General features: G+C 38.1%; 1 protein-coding gene across 2 annotated transcripts in view; it reads left to right on the top strand.

Moving 5' to 3' along the window:
* BICC1 (BicC family RNA binding protein 1) overlaps positions 1-25,013 on the top strand; it is a 341,517-nt gene that overhangs the window by 127,084 nt on the left and 189,420 nt on the right. The window lies entirely within an intron of this gene.

The following is a 25,013-nucleotide window of genomic DNA, read 5'->3' as shown; positions in this document are numbered from 1 at the left end:
TCACGTGGCCTTACCTAACTATTGTGTTGGTGGCGGTAGGGGGCTGGGAAAGAGGGTGTGACATTTGGAGGGGAGATGAATTTCAGAGGCACTATCCACCAAAAGTCAGATCGTTAGGAAAAAATGTATGTAGTCAAAGTAGAATACCTTCGTGTGGTATTTGAAACCTTTTAATGGAAGAAATGATTCTGTAGAAAAACTTATTATAATTTCCAACTCACAGTAATTTATCATTTTTTTTTAGTTTGATCTACACATTTTAACTGCAGAAATGTAGTAATTTATACTGAAATTTTTTTCTTATTAAGTAATTTCTAAATTGTCTATAACGAGTATGTAGTTGACATTTAAAAAAGAGAAAAAATCTGTGATCCCACCTTTGAAAGAGAACTACTATTTATAGACCCTCAGCCTTTCTTTTATGTATTTTAAAACTGTATGTAAAATAATTTTTAATATTCTCTGATTGGCTGATGGGATTACAAATTAGTCTATTTGCAGTATATACACCCAGAATGTTTTTCTGTATTAAAAGTTCTTCAGTAATTGAACTTTTATTCTTTGGATCCGTCTGCGTGGAGGGAACGGATACAAACTTATCAATATTCTCTCATTTTCCCTCTGTTCCTCATGGCAGCTCTAATTAAAGCACATGGAAACTGCCAGGTTTTTTACAGTTCTTTGGGCACTTGTTCATGGCTTACTCACTGTCTGTCCTGTTTCCTTTTCATCAGATTCTTTTTTTCCTCTTGTGAGATCTTGGAGGGGAAAATGTGTTACAGTATATTAGGTAGAGATGGGTACAGTGATTGTTTTACAAATGTGACTCATCAAAGCAGGAAAATGCTTTAGGAATCTGTAATCCTAGTGGCTGAAGAAGACAAAATCCAGTCAGCATCATAAATGAAGAAAGCTAAGTTTTCCATTGTATTGGATTCTGTACAACATTTCTCCCCAAAATACATGTCACAGATTTTAAATGTTGGAATATTTTATACTCTTATGATACGTTGGACATTGATTTGGAAAACTGACCTATAAGCTTTTGCTTTTCACAAGACTTAATGGTAAGACTGACATAAATGAGATATGATTTGGCAGTTCATGTGGTATATTTTTATCACCCCCCAATTGTTTTTTTTTTTTTTTTTAGGCAGACAGATTACTTTTGGCATTTTGAGACTGAAAACTACCAGGTGTGATCTTTTGGGGAAAATTGTTGAGAGGAATAATGGGCTCCCTCTGAACCTGAAAATAAGGAACCTGCATGGTGTAAGTGGTTTGCAGTTGGCTGCTAACCTGAAGGTTGGCTGTTTGGACCCACCTAGCAACTCTGTGGAAGAAAGGCTTGCCAAACTGTTTCCATAAAGATTACAGCCAAGAAAATCCTATGAAGAAGTTGTACTCTAGAGCACATGGGGTTGCCATGAGTCAAAATTGACTTGATGGCAATGGGTGGGATAGGTATCTCAGAATGAGTGCATTAGGTGGTCATAGATGGGGACCACTTGAATCTTTTTATTGAGGGGAAGCTTCTGCATACTCAAAATTGCTTCTCCTCTGTCCACTTGGCCATATTTTATATGTGTTGAATGACTCTTGTTCCCTAAACATGACAGAAAAAGTTTGAATTTTTTAAAATGAATTCAGTTAACCATAGCCCATGGGTATACTTTTTCTAACACTGTGTCTTTATGCTTAACTATGAAATATTAAATTTGATTAACCTGAAATTATGATATTTCTACATTTTGATTTTTAGTATTTTTTTCAGTGGGTAACATGTTCACATGGTTCAGAATTCAAAAAGTACAAAGTCTATACCATTGAAGTCCCTTGTTTGAAGTCACAGTAGTTTCTGAAGGTTTGCTGAGAAGTGTGGGCAACATCACATTGTTGGTCCCAAATGAGTAAAGATGATCATCAATGCTTGTCATCACTGATGGACATTTAATCTTTAAAACTAACAACCAAGGACACCGAGTTCTTATTACCTATTACAACAAGTTTTGGCCCAGAGAATATGTTTCAGTGAGAAGAATCTGACTGGATAGGGATAACTGACTGTTTATAAAATTAGAAAAAAGGAATGACACAAAAGAAAAGATGTTTGATCATTTTCTAGTAAGTTGTTAAAGAAAAGAATCAGCTCTATTTTTAATTCTTATGATTTGTTTTCCGTCTCCTATCAAGAGTCTAGTAGCTAAAGCTTAGTGAGAAAATATTAAGAAAAAGACTCTGTGACACGCTCTTCATTCTTCCAGTCATTTGAACACAGGAGGCCTGTGTATTGGAGCCGCGTTCTTTTAACATGTTGTAGAGCCACCTGCATCGAGTTGCACTACAGTGTTATGTACTTGGTTTTTATTTTGGCAGCCATGTCACGCAACTGCTTTATGAAAACCACATTTGCTCTCATTCCTTTTTCTGGAACCGTGGAAGCAGGGGATATATTCAGATTCTTTTAAAGCATATGTTTTGGTAGTAGTAAATTTAACCTCATTGTTACTAAGATTTTAAAAGTGAATAAAAACAATTTTATTATCTGGTGTAAGCTTAGTTGTTGATTAAAATGATCCTCTATTTTCTTGAAATCAAACCAAAATCATTGGGCTATGTGAAAAATAAAAATTGAATTTATGAAAATAGGTATTTTAAGAAGGAACACAAGCTGGGACTTTGAGTTAAATACTAATTTACAATGCACCCAGGACAGAATGGCCATGGAAAGCCTTAGGTAAGGGATCTATGGGTGGTAGTTTAAGAAGACTTTTATATTATTTTGTAAAATGCTCTCTTTGAACAAATTACATGCCTACCTTAATTCTTCCAGTTGTCAGCATTTCCATTAATTCAAAATTATTGTGAGATACAAACTTACCTTATTTATAGTTAATATTAAAATTTCAGAACAATTTCAACATTACACAGATAAACCAAAATGACATTAATAAATTGATAAATACAAATTTAAACATTTCTGTGTTGATCAGAAACAATTTGGAGATAGTGGCATTAAGTATTTTTGAGAAAGGATTAATTTTAATTATTTCCAATCATAGGAGCTTTGCATTTGCTTTGGTTGTATGTGTGTAATTGGGTCATCTGACTGTCATGTGGTTGAGATTATTTTTATATCTTACAAGGGTATAAGATAAATTCAATACTAATATATACATAGAACATAATCAGAGTCGTGTCTGAAGACCCGTGTATAAGGATATTCACTGCAGCTCTATAATAATGAAAAATTAAAAATAGCCCAGATGTTCAGTATAGGTTTTGAAATCTGGTGTATCCAAACTTCGGATGCTATGTAGCTATTGAAACTCAAGTGGCATTAATACTGCCATGTGAGCATCAATATTATACCTAGAATACTGTGTACAATATTTTGGGTGTTGCCTCACCAGTACAGTTATAGTAAGGCCATGAGATCCACGAGGTGGATATGATCCAGAAGTAACTAAAGATTATGGAAGCTTCAGGCATGAGGAATTGAATTTATGAAAGAGTGGCATTTCTTGCCGCTCTTTAGCCAACTGAAGGAGAAACGTGGCTCCGGTGTCATTGCTAGATACATAACATAAAATGGGGATGCTTACTGATGTCAGCCGGGCAGGCCTGTATGCATGGGGCTCACATGTCTTGACTCTCTGCAAGCTCTTGCCCTGACATTTGGTTTGGAGATCATGGGGCAGATATGGTGGCCAGGATATGAAAGTGTGGAAAGCATCATTCTTGAAGACTCTCTACCTGATTTGGATGTCGACTTGGTATTCAGAACTCCTGTAATGTTTTCTTTTTTCGCTATGGACTCCATAAGGTTACTTAGGGAAAATGAGCCATAGGGTGACAGTCTAGAAAATATGGAATTGGTACAGTGCCTTTTAGTCTGACTCACGTGAATGCTATGGCTTTTTTTGTTTTTTTAATGTTATGACATTTAATGAAGAACTTTAAGCTTCACCAAGTTAAAATAGGTTTACAGAAGAATCAACACATTTTAAAGTAGGATGTGGTGGTGTTTCTTCTAGATGAGATTATTATGGTCTAAATAGTCTGGGATCGATTTTTTTCAAGGTCAGACAACTAGTCGGTGGTGGCCAGGACTTGAAAAGTAGTTTTATGACTTTATGCTTGACTCTTGTTAATAAAACGTAAATGTTTTTCTTTAAATCAGCGCTTAATACCCTCTTTTTTTTTTTTTTTATACCCTCTTAGGTGGACTGTGCTTCTATGTTGAGATAACTTATGCCTAAAGCTGCAGATTTTGTTAAGTAGGCGAATGTGATGTATTAGAGGGATAACCGAAAGGCTCAAGGCACGTTAATACAGTAAAATAATAGGTTTTGTAGTCTTTTGTACGGTAAAACCTGCAAAAGCAGGAACCTGTGTAAGGTGGAAGTCTGTCAGAGAAGGAAAACTCTAATACTCTCCGCTGATACAGAGTGATAGAGAAGTGGTAAGAGTTCATCCTGTCAATGGTGGAAAACTTTCGAGACCTGAAAAAACAGATTTGGTTATTCTGAAGTTTGCACTGATATTTTATTCTGTCCAGGGGATTTACAGTAATGATTTGTTGTCTTTCCTTGAATCAAGTCCTTCCTTCAATTTGGGGACTCTTTATGAGTCAGAATTGATGGCAATAAGTTTGGTTTTTTTTTTTTTTTTCTGTTATTTAAAGAATAGTTTTTGCGTGACGTTTTTACTATTTTGCATTTTATTTAGACAAAATAGTGTGCTTTAGAAATTGTCCTTTGGCTGATGCAACTGTCTTATCTTGTTTTTGTCTCTGAATAGTACTTTTTAAACACATGGGGTTGCCATGAGTCAGGAACCAATTCAGCAGCAGCCAACAGCAACAATCACAAATTTATGTACATACTTTAATTATGTTCTTTAGTTTATGTACATTGTAGTTCATGTGATCATGGTACCTGCCTTCCCACATACCCTACCAAGAAAAGGGGAGGACTAGGCCCTGTTTTGGAACAGCTGACCCTGCTTCCCTGTTCTGCCAGTCACAGCCATTTGGACCAAGATGTAGGCACATGTCCCAGTGATAATCTTCTGTGGGCAGTGGCCATGACCCATGTAAGCTGGCTGATTCGTCTTCAGCAAACTGGGAAACTAAGACCAGAAATTGTGGTGGAACTGAATGGGAATGGTCATGATGGAGGATGGGATGGGGGAGAAGGCAGGAGTCACAGTGTCCGCTATGGGAAAGCTGGAGTTGCGAGGGGACAATGACCATGGGTAAGAGAGGAAATGCTTCCGTGGAGGGGAAAATGGAACAAAAAACAGAGAGAGCAGCAGAACTCCTAGAAGTGGGAGATGCCCCTACCTGGAGCTTTCACATTTGGGCTCTGAAATCTGTTACAACTCCTCATGTAAGGGACCCCTCACCTAGTCCTTGTAATCAAGAATCAGACTAAAACACATGAGACATGCCCTTTCTTAGTGAACAATTGCATTATCACCCTTTCTTCGAAGAGTTTGTGTACACACACTTTAAAAAAAATTGATGTGTGTGTGGAGTAGTTTAATCCCTCAATGGGTGGTGCAAATTAAGTTATATCTTTAAAGGGGCAGTGCTTTTCAGGTAAGACATAAGATGTTTTCTCAAACCTTTCATTTAAAGTGAGTACATATCAGCAGTACCACAGCATGTTTTAAAATTTTAAATGTGCTCCATCATTATACAATGAATGTTCTCTGTGGGTAGTTTTCTTATCAAGTTGTATTTCTTTTTGCCAGTCAGTTGCCAGCAGTATTCAAGGAATAATAAGGTTATTCCTATTATATTAATATCTTAAGTGGAAAGAGCAAGTGCTGTTCTTATTTTCTGAAGAGATTTTGTTATGGGATTTTCTCTTACATATCAAAGTTTCTTTCTTCTCCAGGGTCACTGGCATTAATACTGTTTTCAATATTATCCTTTTTTTGGGAAGTTTGCAGTCAGCCAACATGCAGAGGGGTTAGTACAGCATATGAACTTTTCAGTTTTTCTTAATAGTGGTTAAGGAAAACACTTTGTTACTCTATGCCTCTCTAAGTAACATGATCCTTGAATTAAATTATTAAACATCCTGAATGTTACCCTGTTGTTTTCTGTGTTTAATAGTTGTGGCTTGTCCCAGACTGGCTCTCTTGCAGTTCTTTATTTCTTTGGACATAAATTCCTCATTGAAAGGAGCTGCCTTTTGGTAATTTAAGTGGTAAATAAATAAATTTCATTACCTTTCGTTCTTTGTTTCTCTTTTCTTTTTTTAGTGAAACAAAAATAGTCCAGGAGAAGTGCATAGGTGTATCTTTCCTTCCTTAAGTGTTTCCTACTTTTAGTACTTATTTTTTGTCACCTTAGATTATCATCCAGTCATTCAAACCTTCTGCTTCTTAATAGTTAAAGTGATGGTAGGTGGGTATTGAGGAAATTTAGCCAGAGATAAACCGATGGCAGGCAAAAATATAGAGGCTTCTGTGTTTCCCTCCTCAGTTCTCTTTCCTGAGTTTACCATCAGTTACTTTTTTGAAAGAAAGGGAAAATGAAACAAAAAAAAAGCTTTTATTCCCATTTGCCTTATGTTTAGGTTGGTGCCTTATGTTTACTCTGAAGTTACCAGGAAACTTTAATCCCCCCAACTCACTTGAAACTCAACTAGTTTGTATTTGTTTTCTTAAATAGAACTTCTTCCTGTTTTGTTTTTCTGTGACACTTTCAGAGACAGTGGTCTGAATTCACATGTAAGTCAGTAGGAGGTGCTGTTTGAGAAGCTTCGTGGCATATTCCCTAATTTGGTAAATTTGGAGAAACAGCTTTTCTTGGCTTCAGCCTGTAAATTGAAAGGAAGGTATTAACAAAATTGAGGATATAGTGCTTTTCAGTACTTAATTGGAATGTGAATATGTGTTTTCTCCTCATTCAACTATCATTGCACTTTACTCTTCTCATATATTAAAAGTATGATGAGTTGTCTCATAATCTATGAATCCAAAAGCTCTCCAGCTGTCTTCTAGATTCTGTGGGAATACTAAAGAAGCAATAATTAGTACTTTCAAAGAGCTTTGAATCTGAAGGGAAATGGTGCTTATAAGGAGTCATTGGAGCAAATGATTATGTACAAACTTCACAAAGATGCCATGGAAGCCATTCATGAACCATTTGATGCCTTCCCTGTGCCAGGCACTGTGCAAGGAATAGGGACTGGTGAGGGAAAAAGGGCCTAATGGTCTCTGTCCTCAGACAGTCACCCTCCAGAAGAAAAGTGGCAGGTAAATGCCATCCAGTGTGGTAAGAGCTTATAATGGAAGGGGAGAATGATTTCATCTATAATGAGGAATCAAGGAAGGCTTTCCCGAGGAGAAGGTGTTTGAATAGGGCTTTGAAGTATAGGGAAAAGTATAATTAATATTCTGGTAAGATTAGGGAAGGCTCTGTGGAAGAATTACTGAGCAGGGTTTAAATTAGGTTAAGATGCCTTCCAGACCTGCGATTTCATGACTGAAATGTCTTTAATGGAGGCAAAATAGAAAGGCATTTCTGACAGAACGAACTGAGTACTTTTCCAAAGACAAAACAGGGGATACGAGAAACTATTTCTCTGTCATATAGCGCAGAAAACCAGTTAGTTAAAATTTCAATATATTGTTTCATCTGACCTAATTATTCAAAGATCCTTCAAGTGAAAGGGTGGAGGATGAATAAAGGATGTGATAACCAGATTGAAGTTAGTACATCATATTGTTTCTATTCATTGCCTACCCAAAGATGATGAGAATTAAAAATGATAGCCAAGATTAGCAAATAATTTGCAAATATCATCTATTTTGTAGCTTCTGACTTCTTTCTCAGTGTTGAGTTTAGGGATGTGTTATTACTTTGTTCTTCCCACTACTTGCCAGGATGATGAGAATGCATTCCCAGGGAGATTAACTTTTAACTATGCTTTGAAAGATGAATTTTCAACCACTGTAATAAATTTGTTACATTTTGAGTGATAAAATTGCCAAGTTCGGAATAACGGCTATAAAATAAATAGCATCATTTAACTCTGCTCTGAATCTTCTGTTACACAGTTTTAATAAATGTATTTTCCAGGAAAATAGTTGAAAGTTTTGACGTTGCAGTTACTTCTGGCTGTGTTTTCTGGAAATCAAACTGAAACTTCTGAGAAAAAGATACCAATGACTCAAATTTGGCAAGTAATAGAAAATTTGGTTCCATTTGTATAAAATTAAAGATTCCCCTATAGAAATTGTTGGCTATCAATTTAGCATACTCAAGTATTAGCATTAAACCACCAGTGTAATGATGAACAGTTATGGAGAAGATAAGGCCAAGAAAATTTGAGATCCAGTATCATATGCAGAATAAATACAGCCAATCCTCCATTTTTCAGGAACGGATTTTCCAGCTGAGTTATTAACTGGAATTCAAGTTCCTTTTCCCATTTCCCCGACTGTACATTAACCGTTTTAGCGATAGCGAACTCTTAGTCTAGACCAGTGGTTTTAGCCCTGGCTGCAGGTTTGCCTGAGGATGTTTTAAACACTTGATGCCCAAGCCAGAGATTCTGACTTAATTGTTCTGCAGTTAAGGCCTGGGCATTAGTAGTTTTCTTTTTTTTTTTTAAACTTTCCAGGTGACTTTAATATTCAGCCAAGTTTGGGAACTACTGGAGTATGAAAACTGCAAATAGAAAATATAAATTCATGTTGGTATCTACTGTTGATAAAAGGGCAGGAACTATGTAAGTTTTTTTTGGTCAGTTACTAATGAATTTTAGTTTCTGTTCAGCTTCATTTTCTTAGGACTAAATGTTCCATGGTGTGATGGCACAGGGGTTGAGTGCTCAACTGCTAACCAAACGGTCAGCAGTTCGAACCCACTAGCTGCTCCGTGGGAAAAAGATGTGGCAGTCTGCATCAGTAAAGAATACAGTCTTGGAAACCCTACTCTGTTGTAAAGGGTCACTGTGAGTCAGAATCAACTCAATGGCGATGGTTTTTTTGTTTTTTTTGTTTTTTTTTTTAATACTCTGAAACACTAGTTCTGCGGTATGTTAATAAATATCATATGAAAAGAAGTCCCAGAGTTAGGTAACTTTGAGAAATGCTGCTGTATGCAGAGTTAAGAAAGGTTTTCCCTGCAGAACTCTGCTTGTAGCCTTTGCTAATTATTTGAATTTTATGGCCTCTCAGAGGAAGATGTAACATGTAGTATTTCCCAGTGTTATTTGATCGAAACATTTTTTTTTTCTGATATAAACTCCAGTCTACAGAATTAAAGAATCAGTGAATCATTTGGAAATTTTCCTTTTTGACTGGCCAGGGTCTGTGGTAGGGCTGGGTGTGATATAGTTATACAAGGGAGACTTCTTAAAAGCATAGTTTCTCAGTGAGCCTCATGATAGGGAAGAGAGTATAAGTCATTTCAGGTACATGATTGCTTTCTAAAACACAACTGTTAGCATTTTATATCCATGCTCAGAATCTCTTTAACTTCTCTCCATGGCCTCCCAGATAAAGGTGATTGTCCTTGTCTGGCTTTGAGTGTTCTTTACAGTCTGTTTCTTCTTGATTGTTTAACTTTGTCTCCCATTGCTCCTCAGCCCAATCCCCCGGTATCAACCAGTGGTGTTCCCAAACCATGATTGTTCCTAGCTTGAATGGCTATACTTAAAAATATCTTCCTATGTAGAAAGCATTTTTCTCATCTTAATCTCTGACCCTCTCCACTTGTGTGTAGCTAAAAATCCCACCTCCTTTTTTCGTGAGGTGTACCTGGACTGGCCCAGCCTGTGTTGAATGCTCCTTTTTTTTTTTTTTTTTTTTAATATGTTGCACTTAAATATCTTCATCACTTTTTGTGGATTTAATTAAAAAATTAATTTCCTTGCATCGTTGTTCTGTTTTTTGAGGTGATGTACTGACAGTCCACTAGTTTTCAGAACTTTGGGAGTGAGGGAATGAAATATTTTCATGCCTAACATGTTGTACATGGTTGGATCTAAGCAACTTCTTGGGGTTGGGATATTTTGGGACTGGAAGAGCCATTAGAGATGTCCTAGTTGAGCAGACATGTGAGGGAAACTAGACCTAGAGAAGTTAAAGGATTTGTCCAAATCACGTAACTCTCTACTTGTTGGGGCTGGAAAGCAAAGCCTAATCACTGTTTTTACTACGCTGACAATTCACATTTTTTTTTTTTTTTAAAACCTATGTGTTCTTTGAATAAAAATAAAATCCCATGTCCTTCATTCCTGTTATTGAAAAGCATAGTAAACTAAATGTTGTTACTAAAAAGAAATCAAATCAATAGTAGATAGTGCTGCCATGCCCCTCACCCCCAACACACACATAGAGGTGTTTTGGAGGCTCTTAAAAAGAAAAAAAAATTTTTTTTTCTTTTTTTTAAGGAGTAGTTGTCTGAGAGAGGTTCTGGGAAGCTGGATTTTTAAAACGTGGATGTTCCAAAGATGATGACAGTGTGTCCCTCTATCTGCTCCTCTTTCCTGTTCCCACCCCTGATTCCTGTCATACCGTATTTCTTAAGCCAATCAGTGAATGAATCAAGAGATGGGCAATACTAGAAAGAATACTGAACTTGGAGCCAAGGGGCCTGGGTTAGGAGGCCAGTACAGTCATCAACTGTGAAATCTTGGGCAATTCAATTGGCAGCTAAACCTCAGTTCACTTACCTGTAAAATGGGGATAACAGCTTGATAAATTGAAATAATGCACTCAAAAGTGCTTTATAAACAGTAATGCATCAAACAAATCTGAGAGGTTATTTGATTCATCAGAGAAGATGCTTCCACGTCAATGCTTGAATCTTTGAAGGAAGGTTGAAGGGCTGTTACGATTTTAGGGTGAGGCTCCATGTCTGTTGCTTGAATAAACTACACACAGTTCTGTTTTTGCAGCTCTCCTCAGCTTAGATGTAACTGTTTATAACTTTCATTTGGAAATACTGCTTCCTAGATTGTTACATGGGGATGAGACTCCATTTGTCGATTTGTTATTGTTTAAATATTTATTTATTTATTTTTTGCATTTTAGAACAAAAATGTTTTCTTCCACAGTAGAGATTTTCGTCTTTTTCTTTCTTTCTCTCTCCCCCACCTCCCCCTTCCCCCTTCATCCCTTCCTTGCTTTTTTGAAGTAGTCGGTGGTGTTAAGTTCTTATGTAATAGTGATGATAGTAATGATTGGTCACCATTAGAACTATTGTTATTCCTTTGTTAGGGAGTGGAAGCTTCTCAGAGACTGATAGGCTATGAGTGGATGAGGTTTGCTACCAACAAAGAATTACCTAGGCAAATCAAACTTCTATTGTGGATGCAAAAATATTTCTAATTTGCTTGGAAGAATGTGATTAAAAAAGAAAAAAAATTCAGGCAACTTCTTCTTGCAGGAGCTATCAGTTTCCTCTGTGGCCCAGGCAACATTTAGTGTCTCAGCCACAAGAACTTTACAGCTCTTGGCCAGCTGGTATGGGTAGTGACCCAGCCTTATCCTTGTGGAAGCTTTTATTAGAGATTGGATGCAGGGCATTGTGTTAGGTCTTTGCAGGGACATGATGAGATGACGTGAGTCTGTGTGTCATTGACTGTGAGTAGAGGCAGTTCGATGAGGATCATGATAAGTACCAGTCGTGCAACCAATAGTAAAATTGATGTAGGCACATTGGGCTAGAGGAGTTTGGAGGGCTAAATGCTGTGGTGGCCAGGGAGTGCCACTTAAACAGGACCTGTAAGATGGAGAAGGCCGGCAAACTCTGGGGGAGGTGTAATGATAGAAAGATAAAGACAGGGATGGATATGAGGAAATTTGAAGAATCTTGATAGGAATTAGTGGAATGGAGAAGAAGGACACACAAGGATTAGGAATTACTTCAAGGTTTCTAATGAGAGAATGGTAGGCATGGTAATATCTAGCAGGAGAACTATTTACTAGGAAAAAAAAGAATACAGTTTTAACTGTGTTTACTTTGAAGTCAAGGTGGAGATGTTTAGTAGAAGGCTCAAGAGAGAGATCAGGGCTAGAAATAGCAACTTTAAAAACTTTTTTTTTTTTTTTTTAAGGAGTTACTTGTTTTCCAGAATTAGTGAGGCTGTTGATGTGCAATTTCCTATAAGCCAGTGATTTTATTTATCTTTTTCACTTTACAGAAAATAACAACTGCATTTTATGATAAATAATTAAGGAGTTTAAAAAAAAAAAGCCTTTTGAAAGTCTGGCTAGAAAATGTCAAACAGGAAATATAGGAGTATATGCATCCTTTTCAAAATATGGGTCTGAATTTGGGATAACTCGAACTGCAGTTAGAGGAAGAAAGGCTCATTTAGTTGGCTCTTGCCTTCTTCTCTTCCTGTCTTTGACTCCTCCTGACTCTCCTCCCTTTTTTTGGTATTGGTTCTTCCTGCAGTCTAGACCCAGCGTCTCACTGCCTCATATGCATCAATATGTGGGTCACCCAGAGTTCACGGACTTGAAAGTCTCCTTCTTCCAAAGAGCTGTGGGCGTCACATCAGCCTCCCCAGTGGTTTTGAGGCACAGTGTTAATGAGAGGAGGCCAGAGGCTGCTTGTATCCATTGAGTTACAGCTTGTTGTGAAAAGAGCACTAGATGAGGAGTAAGAAGACAGAGATAATCCCAGTGCTGGATATTTCTGCTAGACTTCGATTCCTTATTGGTTTAAGGAGGGATAGAACTGCATGATTTCTAAAGCTCTGAAATTCTAGTTTTTGCTGCTCAGAAGTATGATCCATACCCATGCCATGAGTGTTCCAAATAAATTAAAATAGGGTCCAAGTACCAGCTGATAGAGTATATTTGTTCTTCATGTGAGATTTATGTAGTGCTCTTATATTTGCCAAGTCTTTTATTTTCCTAAACTCCCTAGTGGGGTATGGCAACAGGAAAGTCTTCAACTGTTAAAGGAGTAAAAGGAGTAGACCATGTTAATCTCAAAAGCCATGTGATGATAAGAAGAAAGTTCAGGTACAGCAAGGGATTGGTGATTTGCCCCGTGCCTCATAGCTAGCTTATGCTAACTTTTGAACAGAAATGTTAATTTTTCATTAAGCTTAAGACAACTATTTTGTATTCCCTTTTCTGGTGGGAGCAATATACAATAAGAAAGCAACATAAGTGTCTTAGAAAGTATTGGGTTAGGAAAGGAATTGAACCCACTACATAGTTTTTGTCCGAGGTTAATGTCATATGCCCTACCTTTGTTTAGTGACAACATCCCTTGCAGATTTGATTTACTGTTTGGGTCCTGAAAGGTATTGATTTTGTAGGAAGAAACCAAAGTCATTGTCAAACACTTGTACCAAAATTTTTAGCTATAAGCAGATGGAGCAACCATAACTAGTCTTTATAGTGAATAAAGTTGTATTGTGGCTTTTTTATATGTAAAAGTTTAAGATGTCATAGCTTCAGTTGGATTCTAAACAAATTACAGATTGTCACTCTCCTATTTTGTGAGGTCGTCTACCTCTTGAGTCCCAAAAGTTTGCGGTTGCTGCTTATAGACCATTTGTTAAATCTTAAAATGGTTATTGCAGCCATGGAGTAAAGGTACTCTATGAATTTGTTGAATGAACGCAATGATGCACTTACTCATTACAACAGATGTTTTGGTGCTCTTTAGTATATGCCAGGTACTGTATTAGACTTTAGGATTATGGTGGTGAGTGATTCAGACATGGACTCTGCCACTGGGGAGCGAGCAGAGATTTTAGTAAAGGATATAGACAAAATACAAAGAACTTAAAGTAATTAATTATAATACATCTATGAAAGGAAAACATTAGAGACTGAAATGAGGAGAGCCTTATTAAATGGATGAATACATCAAATGAAAAAGAACTCCAGTTTTCTTAAAACAAATTTGGGAGGGGGCAGTTAAATTTTAATCATTTTCTCTGAATAGAAAAAAAAAAGCTGTAAGTATTTATTTCAATTTTAAAAAGCAATTCCTTGCCTTTTCACCTAGACAAAGGCATTTGAGAAATCTTAAGAAAATACAAAGCAATTGTATTTTCTTTCAATTGTCTTTATTTGAATTCTTTTACAATTCTTTCAAAACAATAATACATTCCTTAGACCTGAGCCTCTACAGGAATAATGAAGCATCTCATTTGATATATTATTCCATTATCTGTGATGTCAAGACAGTTGGTAAATAATTTCTTTTTGTAGAGCAGCAGAAGGTGAGGGAAGAGGGAGGAGAAAGATTTAACCCAATCTAGGCATTCCGAGCCCCAGGAAATGATTTAGGGAAGCTCTGTCATGTGATGGCTGAGATTAATTATCCACTCTGGTTGGACTGACTCAGGGTTTTGTTTGCCTTTTAAATCAGGGCAACACTTGGATTGTGGTTTTGCTGTCGTGCCCTTTCTTCATGTTGGAATTTTTCTAGGGCTTGTTGGTGATTCAGAGTAAAATGTTCCTCTTCCTAAAGTTAGGGGGTGTTTTGGTGCCACCTAGGTTGTTTTTTTGCTTTCCCTGGAGGAACACTGTTGCTGAATACATTTCAAGCAGTGATAACAACTGGATATGAACTTTAGGGTGGTGCCTTCATGTCAGAGACTATTATCCAAGAATTGATTAGTCTTAAAGAGACCAATCATTTGTAATTTTAAGTGTTAATAATACAATGAACCTTATCACTTGTATTTTAGGAACTGAGAGCGTCTATTAAAAAAAAAAAAACTAAAAACCCATTGCCATCGAGTAGATTGAGACTCATAGTGACCTGTAAGACAGAGTACACCTGCCCCATAGGGTTTCCAGGGAGTGGCTGGTGGATTCAAACTGTCAACCTTTTGGTTAGCAGCCCAGCTCTTAATGACTGGGCTCTATAGTTTCTAATAAAGATTAAGTTTGGCCATGTGGTTAATAATGTAATTATACAGAAGAAACCTCACTTAAGGGATTCTTTTTATGAAATAGCAACCCACCTGCATTGATTTGCAGGAAAAATAGAATCACAGATAACATATTTTGGTGAGAAGAAGTGACAGAATTTAAAATTATAGTAGTTTTGCTGCTAGAAATTTACAGTAAACCTGTAATAGCTCTTAGAGGCAAGCTTTACCCATTTAAACAGTAAATAGTCACTCTAAAGCTGGCATTTAAAATTATTAAAGAGTTGGTAGGTGTTGAATGCCTAGAAAGAAGTACTAAGAGGTCTCTGCATTTTGCGAGGTAGGTTCTATACCGTAGGGGTAAGTTAATCTGAGCAACTTCTGGGTGGCGCAAATGGTTAAGTGCTCAACTGCTAGCCAGAAGATTGGCAGTTTGAACCCACCCAGAGGAGCCTCAGAAGACAGGCCTGGCAGTCTGTTTCTAAAAGGTTACAGTCTTGAAAACTCTGTGGAGCGGTTCTACTCTTCACACATGGGATCGCCATGAGTTGGACTTGACTCAGTGGCAGCAAACAACAACAGAATGAATAGCAGCTGCTTAGTGTAGCTTGCTGGTGGGCAAGAGCTGATTATGATCACGGTCACGTGTGGAACTTGCCCATCTTCCCTGAAATGTTTATTAAATACGTGTGTGTTGTGTTTCAGGCTGGAGAACGGTGACTGTAGTAGAGGAAGAGGTCAGACGAGTTCTAGGCTGGCATTATTCTTGGAATGCTGTGGAGGTTTTCCTGTAATGAGTTCCCGGTGACCTGAGAATATTTGCAAAATGTTGCCCTCATGTCCAGACTGGGCAGTCATAGTTTCTGTTCCTGGTCTAGCCTCTTGTCTTCTACACAGCCATTGGTCTTACAGGAAAGTGTGGTTGGTTGGATATTCAACCCATCACATCATTGAACAGATCACTAACACACACATCCTCCTGAAAATATGAACCATTTGTCTTTATTATTCTAGTACCCTAAAGCCTGTGAGGTATTATCTACTAATAGTGTTTGTAATCCAGGTGTCTCTTCTCTGGGACTGAATGATATTGTGTGTTCTGGCTTTTGGAACTATTACTTGAAGGAAAACTGAAATGGATTTCTCAGCTTAAAAACTGAACAGTTGGTCAGTCCTCTGAAGGGCCTGTGATAGTGCCACTCTCAGATGGGGACTTGAGCGTTTGAGGGAGGCCTCGCCTTCTTGCTTACATGACAAATGTGTGTGTCTAAGAGCATTTGGCTACAATCAGCGATTTCAAGCGCCCTCGTCTGATTACAGAGCTCTCTGCTGTCTTCTTTCTTTGCATCTAATTTTGTCAAACTTCTCAGGTATTTCCTGAAGCAGTTTCCTTCCTACTCATTTGTCACCATCTGTCCATCAGAGAAATCTTCCAAATGCCTCCAAACCAAAGCTTGGCTGGGCTAGGTTTGAATCACAGAATTCTTACATTTTTAGTGTGACTTCTGAATGCCAGAGTGGTCAAGTTTAAAAATACGTTAATTTATCCTGTATTCCAAAAGAGATTTGAAGTGGTTTAATTTACATTTAGTAACAGACTGAAAAGTAAATAAAAGAGGAAATTGGTGTGAAAGGGAAATAAAAAAACCAATAGGAAAATAATTCGAGGTGAGGAATAATAAGGTTTGTATACACACATCTGAATCTGAGGTTCCCCATGACCAAAGCTGCAAAGGAAACCTGACCAGTTATAAGAATCAGTGGCTCAGGAAGACCACAGGCTTTCCTGGTACAGTAACCTTGGAAGAGCATCTTTGAATCTCCTAAAGGAGACACTGCAGTATGTCTCTAGCAGACTTTGTCCTCAACAGCCCATCCCACTGCAACATGGTAGTTTCTTATTATATTCTATTACAGGCAGTCACCGGGTTATGAACATCCGATTTACGAACAACTCGTACTTGCCCTTTAATGTTACGTAAATTTGCCTGCACTTTGGAACTTGCCCTTTAATGTTACGTAAATTTGCCTGCACTTTGGAAGGATTGAAGCAACCTCTACTTGCAACAAAGTCTTCATCAGAATCACGGTTACTTGTCTCACATGCAGCTTTTAAGTCATTGAAAGGCTTTGAGCCTTTTCTTGTGCTAAACCAAAAAATCCACTGCCATTGAGTTGATTCCGACTCAGAGCAACCCCATAGGGTCTCCAAGGCTGTAAATCTCTCCGGAAGTAGACTGCAACATTTCTCACCCGTGGAGCTGCTGGTGGTTTCCAATCACCACCTTTTGGTTAGCAGTCGATTGCTTTAACCACCGCACCATCAGGGCTCCTTTGTTTTGCACTAAAGTAAGGCTAAATAAGAACCATTTGCACTTGTTCTGACTTACCTATAAATTCAAACTTAAAGACACAGGGATGGATCTCGTCTATAACCTGGTGGCTGCCCGTATAGGAAATAATATGTAATTGCTTCTTCTTCTGTGCTAAAATCTCTAAAACCCATTGCTGTTGAGTCCATTTCAACTCATAGTGACCGTATAGGACAGAGTAGAACCGCCCCATAGGGTTTCCAAGGAGCAGCTGGTCAATTTGAACCACCGACCATTTGGTTAGCAGCTGAGCCATTAACCACTGCACCACCAAGGCTCTGTATTATGTGTTTTGTGGTTGTTGTTGTTGTTACATGCCATCAAGTTGATTCTGATTGATAGTGACCCTGTAAGACAGAATAGAACTGCACCATAGGGTTTCCAAGGAGCAGCTGGTGGATTCGAACTGCCGACCTTTTGGTTAGTGGCCGAGCTCTTACCACAGGGCTCTGTATCATGTGCTACAAGGTTAAAAATTTAGACTATCTAGGATGCGCAATGTAACTGTCAAGGAATCCTCCATGGGTATTATTTCTCCCAGCTGAGTTAGGTAAGGTGGTTATTTAAGTTTTATAATAATATTGTTATTTGGTTTTATTATTACAAAAAATTCTAAAAATACTGGTAGTACCACTTAAAACACACAGTTCCTATTTTCCAAGTACTGACGGTGTGTCAGGCGTTGTACTAAGGGGCTTGCTGTAGAGGAGATCCCTTAAGCCTTACAGAAATCCTGTGGCTTTATTCTTATTTTAGTGAAGAGGAAATTGGCTCAGAGGATTTGACTAACTTGGCCAGATTCACATGGCTATTACCGCCTGCATGTCTTATACTGATTCTGTTACCTGAGACCAAGAAGTCACAGTGTGAGGAAGGTAGTTGAGTTCTTTCGAGTTGAAGCCCTGAGAATCCAGGGACCAGCCTTTTCTCATATCAGCCTGTAGAGCACAGAAGTCGACCCCATCCCCTGGCCTGGGAAGCCTCTGTTTTTGGTTTAGCATCATATGTGTTTCATACATGCTTGCTGGCATTTGTCAGCTGGCTCCCTTTAGGACTCCACAGAGCTGACATCCAGGGCCACATTAAAGTGATTGGAGAAACTAGGTAAGAACAAGTATTTTCTTGCTTTGGGTTTTAAATATCTGTGAGCTTTGAAAATATAATTGAATTTAATTTGGCCAATGTTGTCAGGAAGGGCAATCTTAGAAGAAGAGAAAAAGAATCCTTCAATTATAAAAGTTTGAAATCTGGTAATATTTTTCCATGACCTCTTGATTAAAAATTTAAGTTGAAAACAATACATAGATTATCTCTTTCCATCAAAAGTATCTTTAATGTGCTTATGTATTTTCAGGTCAAAGGCAAAGTTACTTTTAAATGTCAATTCTTACTAACAACAGAATCTCATCAAATAGTATCATGACGCATTCTAAAAGGTTTAGTCTGTGTTTAAACAAAGCATTTCCTTTATTTGAACAGAAAGGAGACCTAAACACGCACACACACAATTTGTCGTACCTTTGGTAGGGAAGGCAATGATAAATTTTAAAGAGGGAAAAGGTATGCAGTTAGAACCATACTGGCATTTTGGCAGGTATTTCTTTTTCCAGGATGGACGTGCTTTCAAAAATTGCCAGTAGTTGCTAGGCGGACTTCAACAAACACAAAGGACATTACCCAAGCATCCAACCTGGCTGGTTTCTCAATTTAAATTTTGTGATCCTGGCTCAAAAAGTTGTAAACTCTATTACTGTTTGAACCTTGAATACAGAATAATTTTGCCAGTAATCCCGTTGGCATTCTGAGGTAGTGGTGAAGTTAAACTTTCTTTCCCAAGAGGCCATTTGACTGACATTAAGTAAGGGAACATTGTCAAAGGTTGTGGGCCAGATATTTGAACTGCCTTAAAGGTGAATAGAAACTATATAAAGAAAACAACTTCATCTTGCCAGAAGCAGTTGCCTTTTCATTTGGTGTTCTTTTTTCTGATGACTGATTTTCCTGCCAAGTATATGCTGGCTAGCTGTCCTTGGGTGGCACTAATGGTTTGCACTTGACTACTAACCTGAAGATTAGCAGTTCAAACCAACCCGGCGGCACCATGGAAGAAAGGCCTGGCAATCTGCTTGTGTAAAAATCACAGCCAAGAAAACCCTATGGAGCAGTTCTGCTCTGTAACACATGGAGTCTCTCACCATGAGTCAGGATCAACTCAATGGCTACAGGTTTGGTCTTTGAGTTTTTTTTATATGCTGACTTATTATATCTTTCTCTTTGGCAAATGAACAAAACTTTCACATCCTCAGTTATGGTCAGTCCTTTACTTAAATAACTTTTCTAGATGAACTTGGACCAATTCCAATGAAACTGAAGAAGCAATTGTTTTTCTTTAATAGTGATTAAATGTGCAAAGATTTTTAGAAAAGAACTGTTTAGCCGTAGACCTGTCCATTTACATAGCATTTTGTTTTTGTACTACCTCTTCAGGCCAACTTTTCCTAAGAAATGACTGTGTCATTTGTTTGCTATTAGGTGGGGGAATTCAGATGGATCCTGAAGGATACACATTTAAAAGACAACACCTTTTAAATGAGTCATTTGTAAACCAAAACCAAACCCACTGCCATCCAGTCGATTCTGACTCATAGTGACCCTATAGAACAGAGTAGAACTGCCCCCGTAGAGTTTCCAAGGAGTGCCTGGTGGATTTGAACTGCCAACCTTTTGGTTAGCAGCCATATATCTTAACCACTACGCCAACAGGGTTTCCGAGTCATTCATACTGGGGGTAAAATGCTGATGAATACAACTTCCCTTTCAGCTTCCCAAATAGAGTAGACATGCACAGTTGGGATCATAAGAAGAATGTGAAATAATTGGCCTTAATCTCTAATATGAGTGAATAATCTACTATTTATCTAGGCTAAAATTCTCCACAGTACAGTAACATAATTAGCTTTACCATGTTTCCTAGTGAGGTGTGACTATCATATATTCTTTTAAAAGGCTTCTGATTTCACCCCCCCCCCAAAAAAAAAGGCTTTCAGGTCTGCAGACTGCCTTCATTATCTGTTTGAATTCATCATTCTTCACGTAGAAAGTAAGCCAAAACGAAACCAAACCCATTGCCATCAAGTTGATTCCAACTAACAGTAACCGTATATGACAGAGTAAAACTGCCCCATAGGGTTTCCAAGGAGTGGCTGGTAGATTTGAACTGCCAGCCTTTTGGTTAGCAGCCGAGCTCTTAACCACTGTGCCACCATGGCTCCTCATAGAAATTAGGCTGTGGTGATTACTGTAAAGATGGATTTCCTTCTACATGTATAAATTCTCATTGATGACAATCCTTTTTATCAAGTCTCACATGTCTGGAACATTTTGACTGCTACTAGCATGGCATCTGTATGCCTCTTGCATAGGGCTTCTTAGGAAATGCATAGTAGAAACTATGGAAGAAACAATTTTTAGACCATGGTTGCTTCTCTTGTGAAAAGTATAACAGGTAGTGCTGCAGTTGGGGGGACATATGCTCTCTCTCTGCCTGCCTTTTTTTTGGCTTTTATGAAATACCACAATCTGTTTAAAGGGGTTTTCATGCTGTTTTTAAATATAACAGAAAATGTTTCTTTTCAGAGGTTAATATTCTATTTGAAAAAAGTCTTTTTTTTTCCTTAAGTGAAAAAAGTATGGAAAAGTACAGAGCAGAAAGTGAAGAGCAGCCAAATACCCTCCCCAAAGTTATTGTGTGCATTTTGGAAACATCTCTCTAGTCATCATCTTGGGATAGATACATCTACATACATAATTTTATTATATTGGTATTTACTCTGTATTCTGGTGTTTATATCTGTCACGTTTTCATGTTCATAAATACACACTCACAGTATCCTACTTAGTGACCATGGGGTCACTCAACCCTTCCCTCATTAAAAAACATGAAAATGTTTCATTTAATGAGAAAAGTCTCATGAAACATTGACTTCCTAAAATAACTGTTGAAGACAGAAGATTGGGAAATTTTGCTGTTTATAAAGCATTGAAAGTGTATTGTTTTAGGAAATAGCATGAATGTCAAACCCTTCTGCTGCTTTAGAGAATCAGAAATCCATGGCCTCAAGCTTATTTCAGAAATTTGGAAGAACTTAAAGGTAGTTTATTATTTTAGGAAGTATTTTAATACCATAAGACACGAGTTATCTGGAATCCAGAGAAATGAATCATTGTGGATATAATATCAAAGACCAAAGGAGTGTTTTTCCCCCAAGGTGATTTTCCACTCTCCTGGAAACCATCATCTTCACAATAATCTGTGTTTTTGGTTTGCCAGAACTTTAAAAACATGACTTTTCCAAGTCACAAAACCCACATTGGCTGCTTACAATTACTTTTCTATCTTGTTGATGGGGTGTAGAGGACTGTTCCTCACCATTAAGAGATTTGAGGAAAGTGTTCTCAAAAAAAAAAAGTGTGTGTGGTCATAAGAGAGAAACTCAATTTCACAAACATGGAACTAGCTAAACTTTCCTCCAGCTCCCTTTGGTGTTTAGCTTTGACCAGAATTAGAAAGAAAAGTTGACATGCATTGCCATGATTGACTGATTCTGTAAGTATTGTAAACTGTTCAGAGAATATACTGAATTTAGCAATGTAATTTTCCAGAAACCACTTTCTCCGGTTTTATGACATGCTGAGTTTCCTTTCAACTGTCCAGTTTTAATTTGAAAAAGTTTGCAGAAATACACATGACACAATCAGCTGCATTTAAAACAAAATAAAACAAATCAACTGCTTTGCTTTTTCAACAAGCCATTAGGGCATAGCTAAGGGTAGTGCCAGAACTTTTGACCGAGGCCCTCTCCTACTATAGGCTTAAGCATTCTGGTTTAGGAAAGTATGGTGCTTTGTGGCTTTAGATGTTTACAAGCCACTTACATGTAATGCACCATATTTTTCTACTTCATTAAAAAAATGCTAGTCACTGACCAGACTTACTGGTCTGACAGAGATTGGAGAAACCCCAAGAGTATGGCCCCTGGACACCCTTTTGGCTCAGTAGTAAAGTCATTCCTGAGGTTCACACTTCACCCAAAGATTGCACAGTCCCGTAAAACAAAATGAGACTAAATGGGCACACCATACCAGGGGTAAGGACTAGAAGTCAGAAGGGGACCGGAAAGCTGGTAATAGGGAACCCGGGGTTGAGAAGGGGAGAGTCGACGTGTCGTGGGGTTGGTAACCAGTGTCACGAGACAGTATGTGTATTGTTTGTTGAGAAGCTCGTTTGTTCTGTAAACCTTCATCTAAAGTACAATTAAAAAAAAGAAAAAAAAAGTGCTGGTTACCACCTACTAAGTAGATAATCTAGAGCCCACAAGAGCACCTGCATTGCCAGTATTCTCTGTTTCTGCTTCTGTCTCCCTCTTCCCACTGCACCCTGAGTTTCCTGAGCTATAAGTCTAGGAGTGGGGTTAATTGTGAATTGGTTGTAAGATTGGAGTGTTACACTGCAGTGGACTGAGTTTCAAAAACTGGAAGTGATCAGAAGTTTGTTGAATCTTACCTTAATGTTAAACAGATAGATGGTCAAGAAGAATTCCAGGAAGCACAGCTGAATGAAGTGATGGCAGAGTTCACGTTTCTACCTTTACCAAGTAGCCATTCCTTTGTGAGCTGGTTCTATCAGCCTTCAAATGTTTGGGCCATATAAAGGGTTTACAATCCAACCAGGATGACCCTTGCTTCTGTGCATTGTGCCTGTCATCCGTGGAACATTGGGTATGGTCTTTGCAGTCACAGCTAAAAAGCAGCTGTGGGGAGTTCTAATTCCAGACCTCAGGCTATCCCAGAGCAGGTTTTATGGAAATGACTTATTTTGCTAAACCGGACTTGTTTATTACTGCATTTATTACTTACAGCGTACCATATTCATTAATTCCTCCTTGGTTTATAGTTTCTATTCAATAAAACTCAGCCTAATATCCTTTTATAAGCTTTCAAAATCAACCTGGAACTCCCCCTTGTTAAAAAATAAGACCAAAAGATGTCTCAGCAGGAAAAGATGAAACGAACTGTCATTAGGCCTTGAACATTTACAAGATGCCACGGAGAAGAACAAATGTGAATGGCAAAACTTCTGTTAGTTTGTTGAATCATGCTTTCTAGAGACCAAAAAATTACTGGGCTCCCTCCCCACCCCCAGTTTACATAGTCATGGTACTTTCATAGGCAATGAGGAATGACTGCCTTGAACACTTTCCAGGCTACAATGATTGTGACCAGGCTCTAAGCTTTGTGACCCTTGATAGCCTATTTGTCTGGGAGTTGGAATGAAATCAGACCTGTTCTCTAAGGAAGGTTTTGGGCTTCCTTGCATGTACTCCCTGGGCGGAGTGAGTTGAGTTATCTGTCTTTCTGTTATTTGGTGCTATGTCATCGGCCTCTATTGAGAAGCTGTGAGCAGAGACGACCCAGCACATGCCAGCACTGTGGGGGACATCCTCCACTCACATCACAGACTGGACTCTTTAGGAGAAACCACTGGGGAAATTGCTCGCAGATTTTAATATTACCAAACTTGAAAAACTGGACCGTGTGAATCCTGTATGAATGTGGTTTCTCTCTTTGCTTGAGGGAGTCGAGAGTCAAATTTGCAGACCATAGCCATGACCATTTAAGATGAATTTCTGTATTCCAGTCCTACCCTCGGCTTTGTTATTCTCCTACCCTAATTTTCCTTCCAGGATTCTCTTGGTTCTTTATTTGGTGCTTTTGTTTCATAACTGTTTTCTAAGACACCCCAAATCCTCATGGTGACATAAACGCATCCAGAGTGCTGTTGCCAAGTAAGCACATCATGTGTTATTAAAGCTTTAGACTTTTTTTTTTTTTTAATCTGTTGCCTAAAATAGTGGTTGTGGCTGAAAATAAGTTATATTCCCAAATTTATAGTGGAAGAGCGAAACCACAGCAGTTCTACAGACTTTGGAATCTTGTTCTAGGTTTGGCAAGGGTAGACATGACCAAGACGAAAGTAAATTTTTCTTGCGATTACAGAATTAAGATGGTTGAAAGGTCCTGTTAATTACTCAGTAGAGTAAGTTGATGATAATTTTAAGGAACCAACCAGAGGGCCATTCCAAATCCAGTATGCAATTGGAACAGAAAGCATATGTAAAATTCACAATGAACAGCTCAGAAGAGAAAGCTGGAGTGGAAGTCATTGATACTGCGACCTAGTAATTAGCTGCATTCTTTTGAGATGTCGTTTTTCTAAATTTGCTGTCTCACTGTAAAATGAAGGAGCTAAACTAGATGAACAAACTAGATGACAATTCTACAAGATGTTCAGTTCTGTGAGTTTCCAAATGCAGTTTTAAAGTAGGACCTTAAAAAGATAACTTACCACCATACTTTTATAAGTGGAGTACCTGGTAAGTGTAAATGATTAACATGCTTGGCTGTGACCTACTTCTGAAAAACCAACCATTGAAAATCATATAGAGCACAGCTCTACTGTAACACACATGTGGTTGCCATGAGCCGGGATTGACTCAACAGCAGCTGGTACTGGTAACTTTTGTAAGTAGAAACTTTAGTTCCCTAAGCTTTGAGGTGCTTGGCCTGTAGCAGTAGCCGCATTAACATGGTAGTCCCTGAACCCTCACTGTTGTCTCTTAGCACAGCCACTGGGGCTGCGTAACCAGTATCCATGGTTCTTTGTTGTCTTCATAAACCTGAGTGTACGAGAGTCAATATG

The sequence above is a fragment of the Elephas maximus genome, chromosome 16 (genome assembly GCF_024166365.1).
Source record: "Elephas maximus indicus isolate mEleMax1 chromosome 16, mEleMax1 primary haplotype, whole genome shotgun sequence".
Classification (NCBI taxonomy): domain Eukaryota; kingdom Metazoa; phylum Chordata; class Mammalia; order Proboscidea; family Elephantidae; genus Elephas; species Elephas maximus.
Note: the sequence above shows the minus strand (reverse complement) of the source record. Positions and strands in the feature narration are given on the sequence as shown.